Below are 27,632 nucleotides of genomic sequence, written 5' to 3' on the forward strand. Positions count from 1 at the left end.
CCCCCCCGCCGCCCACGATTTCGGTGAGGCTGATAGCCAGGTTGCTTAAAAGATCGGTACCTGCGACAAAATCTCTTGCTGTCTTCAGCACCTGTGTATCATGCTCACTTTGTCGAGTCATAAGGGGACACCTCTACTGTAATCGTGAAAGTACTTCTTTTCATTATACTTTGTTTTCTTATCTCTAACATATACAGCCAGCAATTCTATAAAAGTAATAAGATTCATACAGTAATATATATATTATTCACTTAATATTAGAATTACCGGGATTGCCCCGCGCGTGCAATTTAAAGACGTCTACCATGCTTTCGATGACATACGCTGATTAGTTCGTCATAACATTATAAAGAACAACATTTTTTAAACCCTTCAGTCTTAATAACGTTCTACGAACAAAATCAATCTTTTGGCAAACTATGTGACGTCTAATAAGGGTCGGGCGAAGTTCACCCGATTCCTTTAAGGGTCCGTCCTCTATTTGCGTGTATCATGAAAATGGAGTCAATCAGCCAGCACTGAAAAAATCTCGTAATACCGTTATAAAAAAAAGAAGCCATTACAAGCGAGTTAAACCTAGAATTGAATGAATCCTATGGTAAACATGTTAGAACCGGGTCATGAACTCCCTGCAAAAGGGTAATGAGTTAGACAAAACAAGCGCGAGGCGGACCCCGCGAGTACGCCATCTATCAATTTTAAACCGAAAAGACTCTCAATTAAGAGTCAAAGCTTTCTAATGACAGAAGCAACGGGCTGTTTCAGAGTGTTTTTACTTTTGTTGTTTTGATGTGAGATGCCCTGATTTGGTTCATTAACGCAGCTGTTGTGAAGGGGAAGCCCATATATGTAATGCATAACTTGTATCTCAGAAGGGTGCGTCGCTTTCAAGAGCCAGCCGTTCTCTGGTCGCCCAGAAAGCGCTGCAAAGTCGTAGGCATCTTCAACGAGAGCATAGTAAACCTCTGCTGAAGTCTTACAGCTATATATCATTAGAAGTATATCTGTACAATAAGTGCCAGCGTCAGCCTGATTGAGATTTGGCCAACTGGGAAAATATAAAAAGTGGGCCGGTAGGCAGTGCCCCCATATTTACGTCATGGAAACGAAATCTTCTATAAAGCTCACGAGCTACTGAATGATGAATGTATATGCGCGAATGTATTTCGGGCGGTATAAATCATAGCTAATTATCTGTTGGGACCGTAATATATTGCACAGTATATCATTTACATCAAGAGCTTGTAGGAGACCAGCAGCCTTTGGGCATTAACCCACCTGCTTAGCACTATCTTTACCGATAACCTTTGTTTATTAAGGAATCTGACACATGCGCCTGGTGAACTATAGATGCGTCAAACGTAATCCTGTGACCAATAACTCGTGAATGTTAAAGGATTGAATCACTCTAATTCTGGAAATAGATTTCGATTCATACGTAGCAAGCCCATCATCTTTTGCCCTCAGCAATTCCTGAAAGTTACGACGGGCCTGGATACATTTTCGTGACAAATTCCAATAATGCTCGCGGAAGTATATAAGTGTCAGATCTGAACAGATATAGATAAAGATATCCTCTAGAAAGCACTAGAAACAGCGGTCTCTCATCTTTTGGTAGCATAGCGATGTTGACCTATGAAGGTGGACACAAATACTGCCTAACGAGCCTATCGTCTTAGACGATAGCAGAGCCGCGGACGCGATGTTCCGTTATACAGTAACAGAATGCATTATACAATAATGTAGCAAGCCTGTATCAACTATCTTCACTGCCTGATACCTGGTGGCTTCTATCGTGTATAAACAGCATTACTCAAATCTTTAAAAAACAGGTGGCTTTGAAGGACACTCCTTTAGAAAAAGTCTATAAAGAGCAATGCATTTCGACATATTTCAACTCAATATATGTAAAAACTATTCGTGGCCTAGACGTTTTTGAGCGAAGCAATAGGCAAACAAGCTACCCTATTTCTAAACAAGTAGAATGGATGCTTTGAAAAGAGCCCCATTCGCGCCATGTGTATATATATATATATTGTAGCACAATATTTTTGAGCCTGAATTTGTAGAACGGTTATATGCGTTGCAAATAAATCATTATGTATAAGGAAACATATTTTTGCCGGAAGATTGATGCTGTTGTTCTCTGCTTGTTGGGTTTGACACGCCGTACCTCGATCGTTCGTTTTTGTTAAAAGCTCTGCGTGCGTTCCCTCGAGCTTTATAATATAGTGGCGCACCGTTTTGTACCGTACTATAACTGGGATGGTAAATCCTTCTTTTCGTTCTTTGTAATTCCACTATAGGTAAACGACAGCACATATGTATCAACGCTACTCTACGGATCTCTGCAACTAACTACATTACCAGGATACAATAGATGCAGCCAAAATGAACTTCCTTCATAACCGTGTAAGACCTTAATGAAAGAATGCTGGAGTCAGCCTAAGATCCAATAGAGTTTGTGATTGTGCTCGCCTTATTTCAACTTAGAAATTTTCGTACGTTGACTATTTCCAGAAATACTTCGCGACTTCATTTGAAGGAGAGTAAATAGTTCGTTAGAGTCAAAGGCCATGTACGTCTCCTAGAACTTTGAGAATAGAATTCACGAAGAACTACGCTGGCAGTGTAACGTTTAGTTTCTTTCTGGTGTGAAGAAATCAGCTCAACAAATAACAGAACTTTCGCGAACAGAGCTTGAGACGCGAAACAAAATCTCTGGTCTCGTATGCTCGCATATTCACAAATTTATACCATGGCTAGTATAATGATGGCTTATTTAAAAGTGATCTATTCCAGAAATAAGTGGACGAAAAAGATTTTAGTACTCTGCTCAGGGTTAATCCCTGATTATAACTTCTAGGCTGAAAATTTGAAGTTTACAACAAGGCAGGAACGTTATATATATAGTGTCAATAACGGTGATTCGAAATGTCAGCCCAGCTACTTCTACTGAAGCACAAAATTATCGTTCTTTAGTTTCAGAGATAAGTAAAAACTCAAATCATATTGGCGGTATGGAAACATCCTTGGGCCATTCCTTTCTTCAGAGGAGTTCGTTAGGCAAAAAATCAATAAGATCATAACATTATTCCCGTTATTCGTTATCGTGGTTAGTTTTGTGTAGCCGTAATAAAACCCATGTGAATTCAAAATATACAAAATTGTTCCAAGATATTTGTCAATGACGAAGAGGCCGAAAGCGGTCACGGACGAAAACAAGCTCATTAGTCCCCTACCGCCTACTGTGTGAAGTGAGACCGAAAAAGTTCCCCTTAATCTTGGTTAATCTGCGTGATACCGTAAGGGTAGCTTAGTGACTTCCGGTATTCTGGTGCGCTCACTGGTAGAACTCATAATTGTTATTCGAATCTACAGGGAACGTGACAAGTTACTTAACTACGACTTCAATCATCATTTCTATGTATTGCCAACTTCAAGTTGTCTAACAGTCTTGTGTTTCCGCTTCTAAACTCATATTAAATATCAAATCATTTGAGAAGGATAAAAGTAAACCTATTTGGTCCTATAGGAGCAAAAGCATCTACAGAGAAACGTGATTTCTGTTACTTACACAAATAAATTCCAACTAGATGAAGGTGAATGGTGAGATCCTACGCAAGGCTCAAAACGTTTAGTTACGGTCCATCCGCTGGCAGCTAGGTAGTACGACACAATTAAGGTAGTGAAGTAAACGTTTGTCAGACAGCGACGTCCACCAGTGTTTTTTTGCATGTTCATCATGCACCGATCGATACTTGTAGATCTAAACTCTCATGTTGTTTCATTGAATTAATAATAATAATAATCTTCCTCTGTGGCGTATTTTGCGTGGTCGCAAAGTTGTTGAAGATCGATTGTGACTCACGTTCGTACGTGACGTTACTACGAATTCGCCCTTAGACCACTACGGATGTGACCTTCTATCAAGGAAAAATAGTGTTTTTCTAAACAGCCAATTAAAAGTAGATTTTTTTTTCGTTTTGCATTTTGTAATTATCATTATTGCTTCGAATTAGTCGTTTTCATTTGACTGCTGTATTAGTATATATGCGTATTGGTTACCTTCAGGCAGGACATTATCTTGTATGACATGCACAGAACGATTGACTTTTTAACGAGGTCACGGCATACTGACATGAATGCGCAAATGAGTAATCAATTACCGCATTCACAAACGTGAAGAACACGTATCCAGTCTTCATGGAGCTGCTGTTGTCACGTCGACATGCCGTCGAAGTTTTATCATTCTGAAATTGTTGAAGCCCATAAACAAATGCAGCATCTAGATAGCCAAGTTGACGGTTACGTGAGCTTCAATCCAATATATTTCCAGCATGTGCTTTTGTACCGAATACGGGCTCGCAAAGGGCAAAGACTTTCAGTATAAGAAACGTATGTGTAACATCCGGTTCGAAACCTTGCTTGACCAACTTGAATATATCCTTCTTTTTTTTCTAGTAGAACAAAGGAAAAAGGCCACTTCGTATAGTCCTATTTGCGTATAGCAGAATCTCAGGGCAAGGCAGAATGCTGTGTGTGTCGGGTGAGGATTTGCGATCCCCTCGGCTCGCTCAGACGAGCTTGCGGTGTAACAGGTAATCTCTACGTTAAAGTCATTACGTTTCTTGCAGTTATATGTACCAAGTCCCAGGTTTCTCAAAAATGTATCATATTCGCTAGTATATATTGCCAACGTATCAAACCCGTTATTTCTTCGTTAGAATCTTCAGATTTTACCCCATGCGAGGATTGTGACATTTCTTTTTGGTATAACACACGGTAACATGTAACTTAGGCAAGCGGAGGCATGTTTTTCGTTCAGGCGTGTCGCGGCGAAATGTAAATAGCTTTGCCGAGATAACTTAAATAAAAGACGAAAATATCACATTATCCATATTATTAGTATATCTATTCACCCTGGAAAATAACGCTTCTTATAAAGTGGATACTATGGCATTTTATAGCCAATGGCTGTGTGCATATGCACCTTCGAATAGTCCGAAGGACCATAACACTTGTAGGAAACATATTCTGAACTTCAACAGAAGCAGGGAGACTATTCGGGATGGACGACCTGCCTATAGTCCGTGTTCAATGGATGACAGTCTGATAAGAATTTTCATGTCTGGGTAACTGCGCCGTCGCACTCTGCAGATATGCAAATGGCTAAACTTGAATTATTGGTAGCTAAAAAAGAAAATGATACTGTCTAGCATATACCTTTCAGACTGGTATATTTGAAACCCTGACCTAAATGGCTCTAATTCTAATTTTGGAACCTCAGGAGTAGGCTAGTCAAACGACGATTCAGAAATGGGAGGGGCACGTTACACTGAGAAGGGAGTTCGCTTAGGGACGATAATTGGTTACGTCTGGTAACGTCCGACTGCATTTGTACGCCTTTACTTGCTGCCCGTTGTTGGCTGGGAATAGCAGAATTTACCTGGCAACGCGCAAAAAAAGAGCGCAGCATCGCAGATTGTGCAGTACATCCTGTTAAGTTGTCCTGCATGGAATTTACTATGTGTTTAGAGAGCACCAGCTAAAGTACATCAATTATACCCGGTGTCTGTCGATCTGAAAGCAGCGACGACGAAACCTTCCCGTAAAAGAACAAACAAAAAAAAAAGTTATAACTATCGAAATGATTTTTTACAGGTAACAATTCTAGTTCATGAAGCAAATTTCTTATTTGAACAGGGTGTGAGTAACGATTTGTACGTACGGGAACCAAACAATGTCCTCCTAACGTTAGCTAATAAGAGTAGTGCTGAGCCCGACGAGTGAACTTCATTCCGCTGAAATCACCAGCCACTAAGTCTCGATTCTTCCCTTGTGTACCACTCCTATACAATCAATTAATAATGCCGCAGACTGCTTAGAGGAAGTGGCTAGACTCATTTAGTATCTAGGCTAGGGTCATCTGAGTTGTGCCGTCCCGGCAAAGCTGTTTACCAGCCCGGGTATGTAACACTTAGGCGTCGTCCTTCGCTGTCAGCCTCGTGAGCCTTATTTTGAGGAGCCTTCTTATCTCTACCATGAGCTCCATGGTGAGTCTAATTGCTTGATTTCATGTTCTATGAAGTCCCGAACCCCGTCTGTGAAGCAGCCACAAAGCCAAGGTTGGCAGAACCGTTTCGGGACACGTTGTGGTCTACGTTCGAATCCGAGCATAGACAGTCTTCGTTTCGTGCTGGGAGCCAGCCGTCAGATGGAATGCCTAACGGCGATACTAGACGTAAAACTCGAAACATGGAATGCAAGAGTTCGATGGGTTTTTTTTTGTTATTTGATGAGATGCAGATAGTTATGAAAATACTCGTATTCCAAAAAGAACTGCCTTAGGTAGAAGGTTAATTTGTTTCCCAGCTTTTCAGTCCTCATCCTGGTATTTGGTATGAACAAACCAGCAAACGACAAATCGTTCGTCTAATATTAGCTTCCTTAGATATATTACTGGTTTTGCCACTATTCCTTGATTCTTCTTAGCTATAAGGTCTTAAAGAATTCAACCTGTCAATACGAGTACTAGCTGTATGCTACAAATGCTATACGCTTAAGTTACTTTACGTACTCACGTTTCCTGAGCCTTGCGAAATAATTTTTTCGTTAGGTCTTTGATTGCAGGCGGTCCTCTTCTTATTGTAGTATCGGAGTTTTGGCTCCGATACTACAATAAGCATCCTCCGTTTACCTTCTTACGGTCCACAGATGCTGTCTTTGCCCTTTACCAGTTCTATCAAGGTTTTTTCTCCCACAGCGGTACGTGCGTCGATATCATCGTGGCCTTATAAAGTATGGCTCACCGCTGTGGGCAACGTTTTGTCTTTCTTTATTTCCACCGTGACGTTCAATTATGCGTATTTTTTATTTCCATTTAGGAAAACCGCTTCCGACTTGGATGCTAGTTCAACTCCTGCTCGTAGGGCAACCTAATTCTGAGGAAGTTAGTCGAAGTCATCGCGTATTCTGACAACTCACTGATCCTAGGATGGGTCGAACAGGTCCGAGGTGGAACAGACTCTAAGCCAGCTACACGCAGCAACCAGAGAGTCGGCACTGATCAAGGTGGAAGTTAGGACAGCAGCCATTGACACTTTGCACCAAAGTATGTCACTTCTTGCTCTTGTGAACCGGTTCGTGTATTTGAAATCGTTCATTTCCGTCAATGGCAGAAATTCACCGTGCACATCTCCGAAAAATGTAAAAAGGCAGTTTCGGGCGCACAAGCAATTAAATCGCTTAATTGTTTATTCCTTATAACCACTTTTAGCCTGTTCAATCTCGACATCGCTCCGATCACAATGTTTGAGAAGATCTGAAGGTGGTGAACCTCGAAATAAATCGCGTCAACGCCTCCTTCTATAGAAGAGCACTAGAATTAGACATAAGGCTTCATGATCACTTCGTGTACCTTTTGTCTGAGGACTTGCACTACCGCTTCAAGCACACAGTAACAGAGGGCTTTAAAACCAACCTTAGACACTGGGATCGAAAACTGGCAAAGACGGATAGGGACGTTGATGACAATCAATTCGAGTGCGATAAGGAACAGCAAATGGGATTAAACCGATATGTCACGACTCACCTTGAGAAGCATAGATTACATCATAGGCTTTGTACGGAACAGGGCTTCTCCGAACATAATCACGGACGCAGGCACTCCAGGTGCGGAGAAAATAATGATAAATATCAAGCTGCTCGTTGCCTCTGCTGACCATTTCAGAGGAACGTGGCAAATTATCCGAATTAAAGTTTCATTAGCTCAACTAGATTCGTACAAACCGCGAAGTCCGCATCTTATATTACCGTGTTGTAGATGCGTATATATTATAGATCATTATCAGCAAGAGTGGATAAACAAGGGTTAAGTAAATAACTTCAATGCACTCACTGATTACCTTGTTCAGCTACTTAACTGGTCAGGCTTATTTCAGGTTTGCTTTTAATTAGAGAATGCAGGTAATTCAATCAGTTGGTAATTTTTGACAGTATTAAATGACTTCGGCGCTAAGCCTCTACATTAAGGCTGGCACACGAGAAGCTGGTAGTTCCTAAGTCTCTTACCTAAAAAATATAATAATAATGATAATAGTTTTAAACTGCCAAAATCTTGCAGAATGTAATAAACAAGCTGCTCTATAAAGATCTTAAGTAAAACAGACACCAGTCGATTCATGAAGAGGGTGTAGAATTAAGAGGGCAAACGTTGCTGCTACTGGCTGAATTAACTTTCAGAATGTGCAAAAAAGACCTATCCTTGCGTCCATTTGATGTTGTGAGTATGTCATATTTACATTTATAGGACTCTATTGTATATACTATAATTATTATTTGGATTCGTCATAAAGATGTTCGTCGACGGCTCGTTTTAGGACTACTCGAATAGGCACTAGCACGGGTTCTCCTAACTGCGGCTAGATGGCGCCACATGTGTTTAACATGTGTCTAACCGATTTGACGGGGCGAGATGAATAGACCGCTGTTTAACGCCGATGCTAATCCACTATTTGCTACCCAAGTTATCTCCAAGCATCTGAGCTATTGGGTTTTGCGTGATGCTTTAATGGTTGAACACATTTTACTCGTCACGTATTGAGATGCTATATAAACACTTAATTAGATTCGTCCTCGCTAGCTGAATGACACGGAGGCGACTGTCTAGGTCGAGGCTGAGCCTTATCACGAGGCTACGACAAGTGTGATGGGATTTCCGCAAATTTTTTATGAGTACCACATGATAGAAGTATTAGAAATACATATTCAGAAAGTTGTTTCAGAGTACGACACTCGACCAACTGTCAGCAGTATGTACACGATTAAGGCCACTTTTTCACCTAAATAACAACGTACCGTTTCAGTCAAATTCTAGCAATAAACAAATTAATTATATATTGGCCATCACCTGGTCTCATATTTCAACCCATTTATTTATTGTCCCCATACACTGTTGGGTCTGGAGCCAGTCAGCCTTTGAGACTCTCTCTGTTAAGGGTGCGATTATTAGATTTATTTATCAATGACCGGAAAAGGTGCTAATTAATAGGCAAGAAATCTGAAAAATAAGGTAGGTGCAAACGAATCTCCTGCTCAAGCTATTAAAGACCGATGTGACAACCTTAGTTTTCCACGACTTGTGTTATCATGAAGAACGATAACTTTGCTTTGTCTACAGGGTCTCTGTTGGACAGCCCCCCGCAATTGAGTCAACTAGGCTGCCGTGTTGTTCTTAGGCACATTCTTAATGTATAGGACCGTCCCAACCTCAATCAACGAAAATCATGGCATTTTTGGCAATGATAATTTGGCCTAACCCGACGCTTAGGCTTATCCTTAAAACTTGTTTGTTCCTTCTCCTGATTTATGTCAACGTGCAGGCGCCACTTCTTATAACCCGTAACAATTCTGTGTGGAAACTTTCCATTATAATCGCGAGTTAGCCAGTGCTGGCTGAAACATTAGTTGTGCACAGCCAGAATCCTTATTTCTAATAATATTCATACATTCAAGATGCCTGTCTAATCTACTGTTCGCAGGTGATCCTTCCGGCCAATTAACAAGTTTTTAACCATCTGAGTTCCTCGTCGAGCTTGGGTGGCCGACCATGTTTGGTACACTTTGCAAGTGTACGACTCCATTTTTGAACCTTGCAAATCCCTTTAAGCAAACTTGTCCGTTAGGGAGCCTTCGAGAGAAATAGTATATTTCTCTCGAAGGCTCGAAGTCGTTCGAGGAGTTTTTAAATTCGACAAAGGGAAAATACGCTTTTTTTTTCACCTGTAACCTTTATCTTTGAAGCACGGACTCGGAGTCAAGTTCAACCGAGATACAAAGGGCAAGGGTATATGAAGGTAAATAAAGGGGCGACCGGTAAAAAGGAGAGACGAACGTTAAATAAGAGCGTTTGCTTATATACCAATTAAATACAACATGCAAGACTATTGAATTGTACAGGTAAGTAGAAATTTGGTCGGAAACATGAGACCTTTTTAATGTATTAAGATTTCCAAAGCCTCCAACAAATTATTTCGTGAATAAATAGAACATGAGGATCCCTAAGCAGTAAGCCTAGGGCGGTTCCCCTCTTTGTACGTTTTTGCCGAAAGCCCCTCTAAGAAGTCCTGAGTATGACGGTAACCACGTTCTTATGTAATCTTTAGTTGGGAACAAAGTAAATTGTAGACAAAGCGCCCAAACAGGGGACTAGAACAGTATTACTTTCTACTATCCGCATCAGAAATGAATGAAGCCCATAGAAACGGTGTAGATCATAACTGTAGGAGACTTGCATATCGGAATCAGCATGGTATTGCACAGGGAAAGAGAGAACCAAGAGGAGAGACTAAGTCCTTCTGTTCCTATAAAGACAACCTAAAAATCTGAACAAGGCACCCATATAGCGACGTGGTCTAGATAATACAAACTTTAGATTTATTTTATTTAGTAACCTTTTTTAGACAAAATTTTGTTACAAGGCTATTTTTTTTTTCCAAAAGAAAACAAGCTTCACTATTCTCTGAGCGTATTCCGGCAGATCAATCAAAATCGTCGCCTTGTCGATTCACCAAAAAAAAAATCGAAAAATGTCGATTCACCATATTCAACCAACCTAACTAATATTTTTAAAGAAAATATATATTTACTGTATGTACATAAAAAGAAAGTGGTTTCCGATAATAAAACGCAATTATATGACTGGCCTTTACTTTGACGAGAGAGATAAAAGGCTTCTGGTGAAGCGAAGAAGCGTACAGTTTACGTTCATGCCTATAGACAACCTTCGTTAAGTTTTAGCGCTGTAATCACGCAAGTTAAGCTCTTTGTTTACCGGCGTTGCAGATCGCCTGGTACATGATCCTTGTTTCTAGAGGCCAGGAGAGATTTTTTCAGAAATTAACCGCAGCGGTGAAGACAGACAACGCGGCTTGTGCGGGGGGAGCCGATAGCTATTTTGGCACCCAGCATATGATGACAAGAACGATTGCTGTATAAGTTATTTCATATTATTGTCAATAAATAGGTGATCAATTATTAAATCGGCTGCTAGGTATCGTTAGGCATTTGATAATCAAGAAACCCGAAAGAGGCTTGTACTTTTGTCGGGTTTCTTGACTGACAAATCAAAATCTCGTGAAACAGAACTGGCATTTGGTTCCGAATGAATACTTGCGAAAAGGCTGGGAAAACATCTGTTAGATATACATTGGGATACACTCTTAAAAGCAATCCACGGAGAAAAATCCCAATTTAGATGCCCCGCTATGTGCATAGGCCGTATTTTTCTTTTCTCACATACTGTTTCATTTTTTGACGTAAGTCTGTACACTTGCCTCGGTGGTTAAGCTTTTCGTGTCCAAATCTGTAGTGAATATACGTAATTTCGAGATGCCCATGACCTCTGGCATCTATCTAACTAGCGATCGTCTAGCGGCGTTTGGTGAACTATTTTGATGTTATCGAAAGTGGTTAGCTTTTCAGCCGTCCCACACGTCCAACGTCAACCAATTTGATAAGGTCAAGTTAAAATTTAGCTTCTTAATAACAATAGGAGTAATAATAAACAGTATCATCGTATCAACGGAGTCCTCGTAAAGGGTATCATCAATTTGCGCAGGCATGTTGCCTTTCAAACACAAAAACGTAGTAATAGTTCAATATTAATTTTTTCGATTTTGCAAAAACATTAATATCAATGCACGCAAGGCTTGGGACAAATAATAACTGAGCGTCCAACGATAATACACGTACAATTCTATCAATGGAATATTTTTGGCAAGTACCGCCATTTCATATTGAGGTGTTTTTTTTTAAACTTTTATAACTTTTCAAGTAAATTTTGCGTACTTGAATAATCGGAAGTTAGTAGAGAGCATCTCCAATTTTCGCACTATAATCCAAACGCTATAGCTTTAACTAGGAGAAGGGGAACAAGTGTAAGCTAAAAGACTAAAACAGGACAATACGCATCTTGATGTACGAGAAAAAAATCAAGATTGATATTGAGAGCCAAAACATTTGTAGTCAAAATGTCTTTCCCTAGCGTCTGAGAAACCGTTATTTCTAATCCAAGTTCATTATCAGCTTCAATTCTGAGCGTTAATGATGCTTAAAATCACTGTGAGATTTATTCGCAAATTGACACGGTCTAGACCTTATGTAATGTTGCAAGCTACCGACTGTGCTTCTTTTTAATAACTTTCTAGTCTGTTGGTTAGATAATAAAAATTTATGGAAGTATTGATCGCAATAGACGTCCTATTTCATCAATTATATATATATATATATATGTATATGTCTGATTTTCTGTACATCATATGCTTTGCGCATGTTTCGGTCTTGTACTTTTGTCTTTAGAACTTATGACGTAAAACGATATCTCGCTGTTTGGATTTCGCTGTTGGAGCCCCAGCTCTGAATACTACAATGTACTATAATCAGTCGGTTAACAAACCCGCTGATTACATCTGGTATTGCGATATCAATATTTTATTAGAAGAAATTATTTTTTGTACATTCGAATTTTTCAGGTTGTTTTCGATTCTTTGTGTGTTTTCTGCTGCGAGCCAGGTATCTGATTGAATGCCTAGTGTGAAGCTCGGGACTTCTACGTATAAGAATACATATGAGTAGCAAATTTTCTTGAAGAAAATTCACTAAATGGGTATGTTTGGACACCATTAACTTTGAATTTGATCCAGGTAGTACAGCTAGCAATTGTTTTCGAAATGCTGGTCAATCGTAAGTATACATAAAAAGCACATAAAACATTTAGATTGTACACTTAATTGTCTCATAGATATATACTTATATTAACAATAAGGTATATAAGCCCGAAGATCCTACTGCAATCTAGAAAATTTACTTAGTCAATCTAAAGCAAAATTGCTTTGGCTTGGAATGCCACTGAGAACGCTCATATCGACTCACACTGGATACGATTGATAAGGGCGCCTTTCTGAACACTGATACTTCTGCCTAAAATGATAAATTATCTGGAGTGGGTCATAAACCGGCCACTTGGGTTAGCTGTCTTGGATCATCTTATCCTTTCTGACTGCGATAATAACTACTCTGTAATTTCCTCACAAAGTACGTCACCAGAAGTGCTCAAGTACTTGGGCGAAGCACGACTGTGTCATAAATGTTCCTTCAAAAATGGAAAAAAAATTAGCAATCTTTATACCGCAGAGAGACGAAAAGGTCTCAGGTAGATTCCTGAATATGACTACCTAAATAGCACAGAAACTAAATTTATGCTTTGAGTATGAGAAACCAATAAATTGCATTCATGGCTGTATCGCAGTGGGGAGCTCTTTCGTTTCGTGGGTTCTTTCCTCCACTTTAGAGTATCTCGAAGCAGCAGCATTATTGACCGTTGGATACCACATCTAAGAGCACTTTTCAGTTATCTAGTTATCATTTTGCTTAACTATTCACGAGATAGACCTCTAACAACATTTTCTGCCTGAGCCTCTATGCTCAGATGGACTTTATATTGATTTTGAGACTTAAATCTTCTCAGCTGTTTCTGTATAGCTACATATTCTTGTTGTGCTTGTGCAATACGTCCAATTCTAAAAGAGCGGGAAATGTACGCAGAATAGCCATTGGTACCTGAATTCCCAAAAGGCATGTATAAAAGCTTTATACAGTATACTTTTCCACTCTATCGTACTGGTCGTGTGGAACACGCGCATATGGACTAAAATCTAGAAAGTTATCATTTGAAAGACTCTTCCAAGTGGCAATCGTTCCTTCGGCTAAGACATTTTCTCTCGTAATGTTCTATGGCATTACGCACTTCGTCGAGATGGGGTCCGCTGTCGCTTCTCCAACTTCTAAAAGCGGGATTTGAGTCTATCCGAAGAATTTGTTGTCTCCAGTAGGAATTTACGTTTGACTTGTGATATTTTTAAGGTTTTCTGCAAATCAGGATTTTTACCCTTCCTTCGTTGCTTCTAGGTTACTATAATATGCATGGAAATAAAAATTATTAGTTATAATTAAAAAATGAAAGGTATACCTTATTCTGCTTTTGCTAACACTTTAAAGAATCGCTTGCAAAAACATCCGGCAAGATTATTCTCTTGTTGACGGAACCTGACTATGTCTAATAAGCGTGTTCGATGCGGTTTTTTGGTGGGGGTTAATTTAAAACTGTAGGGCTGTACAGCTCAAGTGGAGTCGTGCGAATGATGATAGTGATTCATGCGTTATCCTTGTAAGTGAACGCTTATAGTCGTGTCACGTATGGTACAAATTGTAGCGACCTTACCTTATGTACGATATTTATCACTTCGTGTGGCTTCAGATTCCCAATATTGTCGATAGCACCCACAATCAGGCAGTTTCAAGAGGCAGAATTCCGCACGGGGTCAGTGACCAAAATGGATGATCGGGCCGATATTATAACTATTCGCTAGATGGCAGCAGCAGCAGCAGCAGCAGGCGGCTGGAACCACAGTCAGCTTTGTGGCGCTTGACGTTGTTGAGCCACCAACGAATGTTGTAGTATTATAGTTTCTCCTTTTGGAAAGCGGGAACATATCTCGGCAAGCTACGATTAAATTGAGCCCCTTTTCCTTCCCCGCCGCCCCATACTGCCTCTTAGTTGCTAACTCATGTGTGTCAGCCACGCAGCTGTGCACTTCCGACTTTCGTTATACACTTATTTCTTTATATTTTTAAATATTGTATAATAGGGATATTAATTACTGTATAGGTGTTTGATTAATGGGGCAAACCTACTCATAGATAACTCGAATCGGGACAACGCAACGCAGCGAAAAAAAAAAGCAAAGTACATCGCGAAAAGATCTACGTAATCGCTACATAATTGCTGGTCGACAGGCCTAGAAGCCTGCTGGAAAGTCGGCCATTGGAACGAGCCATTTTTATTGATCTGCTTAAATCTGTTAATATCTTAGTATCCAAATGGAACAAAGAAGCAAATCCGCGTGTCTATTATGTTTCTCTATAGATAAAGCTCGGCTACATCATATAATATCTTAAAGCGTATAGTAATTGCATTGAAAATTTCTTTAGGCAATTTTTATCGAATACCAGCTCCAGCGATGATTGCGTTGTAGCTTGTCGGACCGAAACTCGATAGATGACCCACATTACTAGAAAGAAACCTTTGTCTTTACTGTAAGAGCAGTCTCTTGCCATTATCGTCTGAGCTGATTACAAGTAAACATGGCTATATTTTTACTTTACGACGTTTTTCTTCTTTAGTGTAAAACGTTTTATATCATATTATCAGTCAGAATAATAACACGTTCTATTCGCTGCGAATCGAGCAGTAAAACTCGTGTACTGAGTAAAAGCTGCGCTTGTAAAGTTGGCCAACCAATAAGCAGACGAGGCAAGGCTATGCAGAACATACTAGAATACGCCACTCTAAAACCAATTTTTTTTAATGACGTATAGTAAACTTCTACAGGAAGCGGTGTTTGAAAGTAGAAACTAAAGCACTTAATTCCGTGAATATCAGAATCGCCACTTCCAGTTCTTCGTAAATTGAAGTCCTTTATTGAGTGCAGCTCAGGCTGCACCATGGCGCCAATGACCTAATTCATTGGGGCAGGGTAACCATGCTACAATATGGTGGTAGCCTTCGAGGCTGAATAAATTGCTTTAATAATAGACTGCGGTTCCTGGAAAAAAAACTGTATAAATACACCTTCTTATATATTGTCCGTGTGCAGAATAGGTGCAAATGAGTACTAAAATGTGGGCTTACGTATACGAATAGACGAAGCACTTATATACACATAATGAACTACTATTTGAGGAAGTATCTGCTCTAACGGTAAACTTCTATATCTTTGGAGGAAGACTAACTGTAGACTTTGACGTTCTGTAGACCAACATTCATATACCGCCGCCTCTGTATCATACATAAATATATTTTATATATATACGTACGCTGCTAAAACGAATAATGTTTTATAGCTTATAGCTAAAAATAACACTATTTTAATATGCCAATAGTTTCATAGGGTCGCGTAACTGTTGCCACTCAGCCTATGTGTTAACGAAACACGCTACGGCTTGTCCGCAACGCAACTATTATAAGGTCACACTGGGAATTGAAAACCTGCTACAAACATATATATACATATAGAGCGTCTCTGAGACAATAAAAACCTAAAAAAAAAAACACTTAAAAATAGAGCCTCTTAAATGAGCCTTTTGAAACCTTCCAGAGACCTTGCTGACTATCTTTTGCCACTTCTAGGAGTGCTCAGCCGCTACGCCGGGTCGAACAAAGCTATCGCAGGCCTCACAAGGTAGCCATTATATAAGTAAACGGAGCAATTCAAAATAACCCACTTGGTACAACCAGTCCATGTCAGATGTCTTAACAATATAGAGAAGATTTCGGCTCAAGGACCTTCTAAGTTTTTTCTTTTTAATACGAGTTGTAAATCTTCTGACTAACTACAAGGAAAAAGCTTAGCAGGGTTAAATCTGGGCATGGAAAGTAAGCTTTTTGAAAATATTTCTCTTGCGGTAATAAAAATTAGCTCACGCAGGGTGCACGTCTGAGCTATTTTGTTAAAACCACGGTCTTCGATTTCCTCCTGGCAACGTAGTAATGGACCTCTGCAGCAACGCTAGATAACGTTCAGAAGTTACTGCGCCTTTGAAGCGTATAATGAGAAACACCTATTTCTAGGAACACGTGACTAATCAAACGTATTACTTAAATATTGATAAGTAATGCACGTGACCCTAACTATATGCGGCATGCAAGATCAGGCGTTGGTGAATTTAAGTCTGGATTTCTCTTTGGGGCAAATTTTTCCAGCGCGTATTTTTGGCTATAATATCTGTTTTATCGCAAATAAGAACGTTTCTTACTAGAAGCGCATTTGAGCGAGGTTGTATAGCCTCTCGACACCGGGTTTGTTCGGGTTTATCTATTCCCATCAAGTTCTGTAATAGACATGCAAAGCTTTTTTTGTTTTTTACCATGGTATTCATTATTGCTCTTTGCTAAACGTGTCTTTCACTATACAACTATCGCCACCTTTAGCTGAATAACAGGATTATGACATCTCCCCACACTCCATCTGGACCTCACCCAATGGAACGTGCGTAATATCATGTACAGTTTGGTTACACCAAGACTTCGAAGGGGACCGACCGGATTCAGCCGACTGGCTGGTCGCGATCCATCTAGCTCACATTCGGTCGCCCCATGCCCGCCCGGCTGGACTATCCGGTTCCTGTGGGTGGTAACGTACTGTCCACCACTGGCGCATAGTTCATTCCGATATCCTGCAGGATAGACGTTGTTACAACTAATTGTACGCAAAAGGTGGAGCTTTCTGAGGATAACAATCAAAATACCTGCTATCATGGTAGTCATGATACGCATTAGCCAGTCAGGCTAATATTGTGTTAGATATCACCCGATACCCTCTGATCCCAAGCGAATATCTGTAGAGCAAACAGTTGACAGATTTCATGCGGCACGCAAGATCAGGCGTTGGTGAATTTAAATCTGGAAATGATTCGGCAAGGGTCTAATTGACTAAAATAGAGATGTGGAGGAATTTATTTATGCAATGAAATACATGATTGGTAATCTTTGTTTATATTTTCATCAACTGCTATCTAAGAAAATAAACATACGCTCATTTTTGACGTACCCTGTAAAGGCAGTAAAAAAGAAGACAAATATTTCAAAGGCACACTTCAAGAGCATCATCTTTCCGTATGTCTGCAGTAATATATTTGTTTTTAGTTTACCGTGAAGTGGCAGTAGACCTCAACCGCAAGATATGTTTCAGCACACCCCTCTTATTGCCCCTATCGGTGTTGAGGCGCCCCAAGTCATTCATACTGAATCTCAAGTTTAGATAAGCAATAGAAGATTGGAATAAAAGCTCAGGAGTTATCTAAAAGTCGATTTTTTAGTCATCGGCTTTAGCGGCATTCGAAAACCAGGTTATGAAAATGTGTTTGCACAATCTTTAGGATCGCCAAGGTCTAACGGTAATAATGCGCGGTCTTTTGTGTTGGCGCAGAATATGATAAGCCTTAATTTCTAGTAAAGCAAATATTCTTTCCACTCTCGAGTGTCTCCGAATAGATTTCCGATCATTGGCCAAATAAGAAGATCACTGGCAAACACAGCCTACGTCGGCTACGAGAGATATCACTAGCAAATTTTGTTACTCGTGTGCTTAAGTATGTTGTTATTCCTGTAATTAGAGAGTAAAAGCTACGCCGACAGTCAAAAGTTAAGATAGTCGACGGCGATATTTGTCCATACCTATCAGTAGCAAAAAAAACAAACGCCTTTGTTTTCCCATCAATTGTGCACTTCGGGGCATCAGCACCGCTTCAGGTAGACCATAGAACGAGGTATAACGAAGTCCGTGTATATTGTATCGAGCCTATTTGGAAGACTGCTTATTTAGTAAGCCTGAGTGATCGGTTGAAAAATTGCTGTGGTGTACGACTGTATAAAGATACGAAAATCGTTTTCATACTGATCTAATTTCTAATCGGTGCTAACTTGTGGTTCTCAATAGTTTTCTTTCTTAAAGAACGAACACCTGTACCATAGCTTACCTGCCGTCGGCGTCTAAATCAACTGCCCCCACCGTTACCGTCAACATTTGTTGGAACGCTTAACTCGTCATCTATCATCACACGGATGACGGTACTTTCCCCAGGCTTCTAGCAGATGCGGTCGAACGGCTGATCGTCGATAAACCCAGTAGTAAACATGAAATTTTAGCGCTACCGTGTCCTGAGAAGCAGGTCACTCCTATTTGACGGACCATTTGTGAAAATTATTTGTTGGTTCTAAGGGCTTTGGCACAGATCTCATGCGGCAGGCAAAATTTGGATGTACTAATTGTTTTCAGATTGATAGCATTGATGCTTATATTCGACAATTTCGTGCTATTCATGCAACAATGGATCAGAATGAATAAGAAGTGGCGAAAAATATCATTCCATAAACTAGGTAGACTTGATGCCTTCTCTGGAACAGGAAAAGTTTTGGCCTGACGAATAGGATCCCGCCAAGGAAACTTGATAGTGTTTGTAAAGTTAACGTACGACAGAGTTACGAGTGTGTATTTGCGTGTGTGTGTGTGTGTATGTGCATGAAGGCGGCAAATGCATCAGAAGACAAAAACTCATCATACTTTACATAATAAATTAAACACAAAAAGCTTTTGATGACAAAAGTTATCAGTCCAGCGTGAACAAAATCCTCACTCGGAAAATTGGGGTATCTGAATAATAACTCAACCTCGCATAGATCACAGATTCGCGAAACGCTCAGTCCCCTCACAAAGCCCTTGCATAGATAACGGAGATGACTCGCAAATGTAGAACGGTAACTTGAACAAACTGCCAAATCAGGAGATAACTCGAGATACAAATACAAAATAGCTTCGAGTGAAGTTCGAACTTCATTTTCCTACACGCTTCAACCAACTTTAACTGCCCGAATAGCGATCAACTTTATCTAATATGTACAGGAGAGCGGTCGTGTCGCGCATATAGTTACCCAGGCTCGTGGTCAGGGAGATAGTGGCAATAGACAAACACTACCATTCAGCTGAAGATTAAAGCGACTTCTTATCATAGAAAAACGAGGACATGTTTGTTAAGAAATGTAAGCATCTAAAACTTTGTGGATTAAGGCATCTGACAGAATGAAATCGATATTTCACTTCAGACAAGCATTGATCGGTGTATTCATAGACCCAATTTGGCTGGGTTAACATGTACATGACAGGACCAAATTAAGGCAGCCAAGGCTTTTGTAACAAATTCGAATTTCCACTTCCTTCTGAAGACTAACACGACGAAATCTATACACTGCATACAATTAGAGAAATTGAATAAAATCTTTGAACTGTGTTTCTTTATATAGTAAAACGGTAGCTCTTCGATTCAAACGCTTTACCATGTTTCGAAGGAGAAGGCGCGCCGCTCGTTTACGCAGGGCTCGCCCCTAATAACGAAGATATCAGAAATCGGAGTATATCAACGAGTACTAACAATATATACGCATCTTTCTCAGCCTGATTAGAGGATATATTCCTGCATTTTGAAATGCGCGCGTTAAATGGATCCTCGTAACCTTTAGTTTATTTCGAAAATGATCAGTTAGGGTGTCTCAGAAATGTATTTACGTAGGGTGCAGTATAACGTATTGGCCTACAAAATTTAGGTACACATGAGATGGCATAAGTTTAATGCTTAGCGCCAGTACGAAATACATTTGTACGTATTTTTTCTTTTCACCAGGATTCCAATATATGTATAATTGATTTGTGTATCCCTATATAATCGATAGTTGATATACGTATATTTTAGGTCGGTGAGAGCCCCCTAACAAAAATTGATAAATTTTATTTGGTGGTATAATCGGCATAGTATGTGTTTGTATGGGATATTTTACATAAACAACATGCTTCGTTGTGTTTCTTATATAGTTTGCTGTTTACAACAAACATTCATGGGTTAAAGGAACGAAAATTTTCATCTCATGTAATCCAACCATTCTGTACTCAATAAAGGGAACCGTTAGCACCGAACGCACCCCTATGAGCTGTCAACCGACCTTTGTTACATCCCAGTGTATGCATGGCGATGATAACAATGAAAAACACCTCGTTCAAAAAGTTAGCCTTATTTCTTGTCCTATTTCGCTAAAGTATGTTGGTTCAAAAAAACTGCTTCGTAATCAGCTAGTATAGACATAACCCGTGACTCAATAGCACCAAGTTTCGTTCATTTGAGACTCATATATTGCTGAAGTATTGTTGATATAAATATATTTTTCAGTAAGGCATACAGATACGACGTTGGTTCCGCGCGCGATTGCCATGGGCACATCCTATATCATCAATAAGCGTTTCGTTCTTGTGTTGGCTCTTCTTTAACAATTACAAAAGGCACCCCTGAGTGTTGAATTCTGAATCTCCCGACGAGATATCGATAGAAAGAGCTAACTTAACTAATAAATTTAAACACTCGACCGCGAATGTTTCGCAAGTTATATACGACACCTGATTAATTTAATTCAACAGTATTCAGAGATATCTTATCAAGTATGCTTGACGCCCAGTGAACTTCAATAAGAAAAGATTAGGCACTGAATGGTAACTTTCTGTGAAGACGTCTCCGATACGAATATTATGTTATATAGGTAGGTTGCTAGTTATAGTAGATTTGAATTAACCGTAACTAGTTTGTTTCTTTATTATTATTTTCGAAATGCTTAGTTTGCTACATTGGCCCTGTCCGATATGATATTATGGTACGTGGCGTACATAAATGAACTCTGAGTATCGTGGGGCGGGGTTGTGCGTCTTCGTAACCTTGTGGCATTAACTGAAGACTCCTGGTAACCCAGATGGAGAAATCAGGGTTCAAGCTCTCTTCGGCCTCTCTCAAGACGAACATCTCTGTTTCTCATATTTATTTGAAATGGATCTTGTTGTAATGCCCTTCCTATGCCCTATAAATTTCCAATGTGACCTTCAACGTAATCATATGTATGTATATATATATATATATATATATATATATATATATATAGATATACAAGAGGTGATATCCCTTCATGCGACGAATAGTCAACATATGGACAATTGTAGGACGTTTTATCAATTTCTGTGCTTCTAACATCCGTTCTGAAGGTTGTTCTACTTACATCACGCCTTATTATTTTTTCTATATTTCTGAATCTATATTTTTGTAGACACTCTATATTTTGTCATCTGAAAGAGACATAGTCATGAGTCGCTTGCGGCATGATTGAGCTTGCGCTGATGTTCAACTATCTATCGATGAGTTTATGTTGTCACAAATGTTACCTAACCGCTGTAGTTTTTTCTATTTGGTGTTGGGGGCCACTTTCTTCTGTCACACCTAAATCAACCTTCTAAATAGGCCTTTACTACTAAAATAGGTTTGAATTGAATCCCTTGATCGAATATTAATAGTCGGCGTCCATTATGACTTTGTACCCGTTTAGTGTTTCCGAGCTTGGTATGTACATTCTAGCTATAAAATATGCATACATGATGCTTACATAGCTGATTAGATTTACAGCCTGTTCGAGTGGTACATCTGATTTATTTTCTCGCGTGAGTTAGTGGACTCATCACTCTTGCACGCATCGGCAAGCGAATCTTCCCTCTACCGTAGTGTTATAACTATACACAATAGGTGAAGTAATGGCGGATAGTCCTTCTCTGTGATTCCATCATTCATCCTGGCAGCAGTGGCAGCTCGTTTTCATCCGCACCTCACCCACCATTCTCCCGGCCTTTGCCGAAGAGACTCTGGGGCTTACATCATTCCCATCGCTTACTTCACGAGCCTCCGGGGAACCGAACGACCCCTCACTGGCCGCCCCCCAAAGGAGCTGCTGCTCAATTTCCGACTCCCCCTACGGCTGCATCTCTATACATTGTACTGTACTGTGCGGCAGTAGTAGTGGCAGCAGCGACCAACGTGGCACTCTAGAAATCCCCTAGGCTCTGCTTGGTTAGCTTAGCAGCAGAGACCTAGACGAGCCCCAGCTGTAGTTCCTCGTACCCGATTCTCTCTTCTCCCTTCAGCCCCCAGAACTCACTGCTACCTTTTCTATCTAGCTCCTATCTTTATATCGCTTTTACCCATTGTTGTCCTTCCCCTGTTTCACTCTCTCTTACTTGTCTCTAGATGGGAGCTAAAGGTAGGCTTTATATGTCCAAGTATCTCAGGTCATTCTCCTTCCGACTGGATGCACACTCCATCCCTGAGTTCCATCACTCGCAAGTCTCCACTTAGAACTTGTCCAAACTCTGGCTCAATAAGACCATGATTAACAGTACGCTCCTGGTCGGTTGCCATGGCAACCACTGACGTGGAATGAGTTAGTCGTTTCGCGGTCCCTCGGTATCGCTGCTCTGTATGTGTCTTGCTTGAACCAGCCACGCCTGAAAGCACGAAGCTCGATCAATGGAAGAAAGTTGGGGCGCGAGGGCGGAAGTCAGTAAACGATGAGGTTGGGGTTGGTTGCTGATGGGTTGGTTGAAGTCACCCTATCTCTCCCGACTCGCCACTCTAATGGTGTACCTCCACCACCACCACTATCACTGCACTGTTGCACCGCCGTACAAAATCCACCCAGGCAAGTCTCAGTTCCCTATAACTAAGCATACAAGGTTTCGACAGAATAGAGGGAAACGTGTGGATATGAGCGGTAGTTGGAGTAATAGAGGAGACGCGCTCACGCAGTGCCGGCGCTGCCTAGCATAGGAGGAGAGAGACAGAATAAAGAGCGTAATTCGCCTTCAGCCTCATTGCAGCCAGGTCATTGCGGTAGCGGGGGGCGGGGGGGTGCCATAGGAACGGGGATGGCACCGTTGCCATAGCAACCAGTGCTAAAGCCTTAGGAGTATCCGGGTCGTTCCATTCCCTGTTTATTTGAACGGGCATGTGCCAGTCCTGTTATCGGGGTTACAACGTCCGGTGCTCTTAGGCTCAGGAACAACCGATATTACACACGGAAAGCTGCCAAGGCTTCCATTTCTATCTCCCTCTCTTTTGCTCTGGTATGAAAGTAAATGGCCCAAGAGGGCGGCACGCCGGACTGCAGGAGGACTGCCTTTTGCCAATGGGGTCTTTGGAGGGGACCGGCGAAGTGGGGACGCTGGGATTCGATATAGCAGCAGCAGCACGTCGCTGGTACGACGACGATGACGACGAGCTAGAGGCTAGTTGGTACCCCTAAGGCCCCAAGCAAGTACGCTGCAACTAGAGATGTTGGTGGAAGCCCGTTACAAAACTTACAAATAGTACGTGCCCGAGGGCTTCACTTTCAGCGAACTTTTGCATCGTACGCGATGCATTAACCATTTGTCGAATATATGTAAGTACAGCATGTATTTACTTGTGCACAGTGTAAGCAATAATGTAAGGGCTAGCACTACTAATACTGGTGCGGAAATTAAGGCTGATTTGGGACCAACAAATAAATCCGGCTTGAATCATATGAATGTATAATTTAACAGATCTGTTTCCTAAAAATCAATTATTCATCAGCTAAAGTACCTTATGCGTGTTTTGATCACAAGCACTCGTAGAAAGGTTGCTAACGCTAAAACCACTTCCTGGACAAACTGTTCTGGTAGATAGCTTATCCTATAGCATCTCGAAACAGAAAATGATTATATCATAAATGGCTCGCTCTCTCGAGTCTTCCACTACTACACATGATTTTTAATCTTTAGAGGCCGTCGTCATTTCGTCAGTATTTCGAGTTTTACGTCTGATCCGCCAGTAAGCATTGCTTCAGACCAGCGGCCCCTTCGCGCATGAAACGAGGTGTATCTATGCTTACTTCATGTTGCCGTTTCAAATAAAGTCTATTTAGTGGCATTTATTATACAAGCATGAGATTAATTTGCATATTTTGTCAAATTATTTCAAGTCATTTTTTAAAAAAAAACGAAAAATATTACAAAAATTAATATTTCAAGCTACCTTCTTGGCGTAGGTTTAGAAAGCTGCGCTTAGTTATTTAATCGAGAATTGGAAGAACCCGTGGTAGAACTGCAGCAGTCAAATTAACTTAAGTCCATTACTTTCGTGAGTTAAATCGTTACTGTGCTAGACTAAACCATTGCACGCTTAAGTATGTAGAAGGCTTTATTCTTGTCAGAAAAAATTGCCCTAATCACGGATATATGCCCTTGGCAGAATAATGGCGCTTAACGGTCCCCAGTTCAGTTCCGATGAAAAGTATCGCCGTGGCCCAAACTAATTAGTATTACACGTTAAAAATTCTAGCTGGTACACGACAACATAAATTTTTTAAAGGTCAGAAACCCTCAGCACAATATAACTGCATCGCCTCGCGGCGTCTCGTGCGAACTTGTTTTCAATGTAATACAGATAAACTCTGAGTAACAGTAGCTTTTCGTTCATTGAAAAGAAGTGCAGGGCAAACTGTCCAGCAGATCTCAGTGTGAACGTTATATATTTTGAAAGTTTCGCGTAAACAAGCTAGGGATCGAAACCTGCTTTTTGTCTCTCGTCGTTTCCTGATCCTTTCAGTCGGATATTCGTTCATAGGAAAAGGTTGTGATTGATTTCAATAGTCATCGCCAACTACAAACTGCTAATATCCTAGATATCCATTCCGACCACGCATTTAAAAGGCAACCTAAAGACGAACCTCAAAAAACCTATGATAGCATTTAATGCACCTTAATTAGTTTTAACGTATTTAAATTACCACTGTATATTCGGCAGGATCTGAGCATATATATGCAATTTAATCAAAATTTTTTCTTTAAAAAAGGTAGAAAAAAAACCATAGAAACGATGCGAGTGTTGCCCCTGCACTTCAATTTACCCAATGGGAACGAATGAATGTTTTAGTCATTCTTGACTCGAGACCAAAGTTTTAATTAACGTTAATTCCCCCTTTGCAGAAATAGTGGTATGCACTGGTAGCAGAGTGAAAGCTTATTGCAGAAAGAACTCTCGAGTTCGTCGTCGGCTCCCTATCGGCCAACTAGAATTGTCGTCGCTTTAGCTTGGCTCAAGGCATAAGGAATCGCTGGGTCCCTTCAGAACTGCCAAGAAGAGTACGGTCAGAATTCACGAGAGGGCGCCACCTGGACGAAAATTTGATGGTGCGCTTTTGTGTGGAGCGAGCTCCAGATTCGGGTAGCATAACATTTGTAGGATCACAGTGGGGAACAGAACCTTGCTGTCCAAAGGTTTCGCAGGGGTGATCGACTTTTACGCTTTACAGTCCCTTCTCTATACTTATGTTAAAAGCCGGACACGAAAAAGAGTGCGTCACTTTAATTTTAGACATTTTGTAATGGATGAAAAGCTGGACTCTGGCCTGGTTTTTGTGTAGGCTAGTCTCTGTACAGAAACGTTATCTCTGCAAGATAACATGAACCTGTCTCTATGCGACTTGAGGGTACATTAACTAGAATACAATATATAGTAGTCAAAGGTATATATCTCTATCGTACGCGATAGATGGAAATAATAATAATAATAGTGATAAAAGCAAAGGCATAAATAAGTACTATAGTATTTCTAATGTTGCAGTATCTGAATACGATTGATCGCATGCTCGAAAGGAATACTTGTCTTATCTTAAGGTCAACTTTTCAAGTACTTTTATTAAGGAAGTTAATTATTAAGTATTTATTCTATTTTGATATATAAAAAATCACAGCACCTGAGCCATCGAATCCCTGTTCTAAAGGCGGTAAAAATGGAGAACGTATTTAAATTACCATTGTATATATTATATATACAGATAATTACATATAATAGGGTATAGCATATTTTTAGGCGTACAGGTAAAGTTATGATAGTGCTTGTGTTACCTTGTCAGTATCTCTGAAGTGAACCAAATTATATATTTCTCCTGTCTGTTTAGATCCTCGGACGCACGAGTATGCGTTCTGAAGTCGCGAACGGCTAAATATGCTCTTATCACCGATTCCAAGGCAAAAGTATGGAACGGAACTTAACCGTCCAGTAACCAGTTTATCGTCCGGGTTACTATCCATTCCTATTTAACGTACTGTTTGGATTTCTCTACGTTGCAGTTTCGCATAGTAGCTACTATCTGTGTGTTAGGGTAAACAAAGCATCTGGATATAATACGTCATATTCAAGTGTTTTAGAGGTTGTCAGATTTATATTTGGCTGTATATTTGCTTCAACTGGTGGGCTACGAAGTAGCATTGCTTAAAATATTGTTGAAGTACATAAACAAAACAATGTAAGGGTACAAGCGAGGATTAGAAAAGCTAATCATTTTAGTTGGTTTCTATATAAATCGGTTGTGTTTGGTCTCCTTTTATAGGCTGAAAAGGCTTTTGATCAGCCGAAAGCAACTGAGAGTGAATCCTTATCATAATTAAACCATAGACGTGAGCAGCAGGTTACCTGAGTAGACGGAACCAAAGTTGATAACTTTTGGCTTTTGCGTACGGTACCTTATAGGACATGACTAAGATGATCAGTGGAGGTGTATCAACTTAACGGTACCATGTTGAGCAGGTGGTGATGTTAAATGGACTGATTTTAGGCAGTTGGGGCCTTGGTGGTTTTGAAAATCTGGGTATATGATTACGTAAGCAGGAGTGTTTACCAGGCCGAGATAGGTGTCCCCAACTGATTCTATTTACCCGGCGATACGTTCCATCTCCATTATTATACGAAGATGGCGCAAACAGGTCTATCGAACTGAACGGAGAAACACATTCGGACGGAGGAGGCTGCTCTGTTCCTTGAGGCGCGGCAACAACATTCGTTTAGATCGCCACAATGAACAGATCTTCTCCCTGCCCCATGAGATCAGATATCCTTACTAATAATTTTCGGCAGATGTACGTTTCCAGGAACACCGTTCCAACAGAGCCACTGTAGTATAGTGCTGCCGTATGAAGCGAGTAGAAGAGTCAGATGAGGGTTGCTAGCATTAAGCTCTGTACGGTAGCAGCCGCGCTTCGGTAGCTCCAACCCAATTGGCTGAAGCGACCGGTCCAGGTCAGGTCACGTCCGAACACCTCAAGGAAGCAGTAGTGTTAGCCCTATGTTAGTCTGCT

General features: G+C 40.5%; 1 long non-coding RNA gene across 2 annotated transcripts in view; it reads left to right on the top strand.

Annotated features, from left to right (window-relative positions):
• LOC111253444 (uncharacterized) overlaps window positions 1-7,788 on the top strand; it is a 26,167-nt gene extending 18,379 nt beyond the window's left edge. For both annotated transcript variants that reach the window (XR_015330351.1, XR_015330352.1), the window contains exons 3-5: window positions 2,307-2,412; window positions 4,465-4,601; window positions 6,888-7,788. This is a non-coding gene — a long non-coding RNA (uncharacterized LOC111253444). The remainder of the gene's footprint in view (window positions 1-2,306; window positions 2,413-4,464; window positions 4,602-6,887) is intronic.
• The last annotated feature ends 19,844 nt before the right edge of the window (window positions 7,789-27,632 follow it).

The sequence above is a fragment of the Varroa destructor genome, unplaced genomic scaffold (assembly GCF_002443255.2).
Source record: "Varroa destructor unplaced genomic scaffold, Vdes_3.0 BEIS01000006.1, whole genome shotgun sequence".
NCBI lineage: Eukaryota > Metazoa > Arthropoda > Arachnida > Mesostigmata > Varroidae > Varroa > Varroa destructor.